Below are 1,710 nucleotides of genomic sequence, written 5' to 3'. Positions count from 1 at the left end.
ATGATATGTACTCGGTCCTTGGATAGGTCTGTCGTTATTTCATATTCTAATTTTTGTCGTTTTCCGTCCATCAAATACCGAAACGTAAGTGCAATATAAACGATAATGTTACAAATAATATAATCGATGAACAAAAAGAAAAGTTCATACTCAAAGAATTGAAAGACATATGTAGTTCAAGCTGTAAATGTTCTGAAATAAAAAATTTGGGAAGCTGGATCGAAACCATGCAAGGTACCAAAACTAGAATAAAGTACGGGTTTACCATTACACATATACAAAGATATGAAGAAGAAGAAGGAAATATAACCAACACTATTAAAATACTTTAAAAAATAATAAACATGCTTATGCTATAATAATTTAATAAGATGTATTTGTATATTTCAAAATATTTGTAAAAGTAATATGCAGCGAATTTTGTTTTAGCAAAAGAATTGAAATAAAAGAATCGGACAAAAATGATTGATATTTTTGTATAAGTAAATGTCTAATAAGTATTATTTTTTTATGTTCAATATACGATGTTGATAATATTATATTATCATATATTATACCTAGATTTTAGATATAAATGATAAGTATTATACAGGGTGTTCGACCACCCCTGAGGAAAATTTTAATAGGGGATTCTAGAGGTCAAAATAAGACGAAAATCAAGAATACCAATTTGTTGATGAAGGCTTCGTTAAAAAATTATTAACGTTTAAAGTTTCGTCCGTACTGAATTTTTTTCTCGAAAATGCGTGATTTCGGGAGTATGTTTGTTCACCAAAACTGATTGTAATTGACTCCTGCAACCGCAAATAATTTTTCCAGAACGATTTGAAGTTTTTGAATTTAATTGTTAATAACTTTTTAACGAAGCCTCCATCAACAAATTGATATTCCCGATTTTCGTCTTATTTTGGTCTCTAGAATCACCCATTAAAATTTTTCCCAGGGGTGGCCGAACACCTTGTATAGACATGTATTTTTATTTTATTTACAATTTGTAAATAATATCAAATTAACTGACCATTCGTTTATCTTAAGTTTACTGTAGTTAGATTCAAATATAATCGTTTCTGGTTTATATCAGACATTGCTCATCAAATTAAATTTTCGCGGAAAACACCGATGCCCATAACAATGGTGAAAGAATCATTTTGTAAATAAATAATTAATTATAACTTACTACAATTTTTCAAATGAATATTTAATTAATGTTATCTATTGTTTAGTAATATAATATAATATAAGGAAATGTAACCAACACTATTAAAATACTTTAAAAAGTAATAAACTTTTTTTAATATAATTTTTTTAATAATAAACGCGACAAATTTTCAAACTTATTTTTTTCGAAAATGAAGAGTCATATGAACAAATTTTATTCTACATTTTCGATTCAATTTTTCACGTAGAATCACCCCCTACTCGCTTGTACCACCAGTTACGGGACAGCTTGTATTACTCGTACTAATCGAAACCTATTTGTAATATAAATTGGTTTTCTTACATTTTATCATACCTCGTTTATTTACAAGATGTTCCAGGTTTTTGGGAAAAAACATTATGGGGAATCTTGATCTATGGGGAATTTTGACCATTTCTGGCGCATAGAATTTTGAAGACACCGTGTAGGAAAAGCGCGCAAAGTGGGGTGGCGCTGACTCGTGTGCGCGGCGTGCGTGTGCCTCGGGACGCGCAATGGCCGCCGTGACCCGA

The sequence above is a fragment of the Colletes latitarsis genome, chromosome 4, assembly GCF_051014445.1.
Source record: "Colletes latitarsis isolate SP2378_abdomen chromosome 4, iyColLati1, whole genome shotgun sequence".
Classification (NCBI taxonomy): domain Eukaryota; kingdom Metazoa; phylum Arthropoda; class Insecta; order Hymenoptera; family Colletidae; genus Colletes; species Colletes latitarsis.
The sequence above is the reverse complement of the archived record's forward strand: the minus strand, read 5'-3'. Positions refer to the sequence as shown.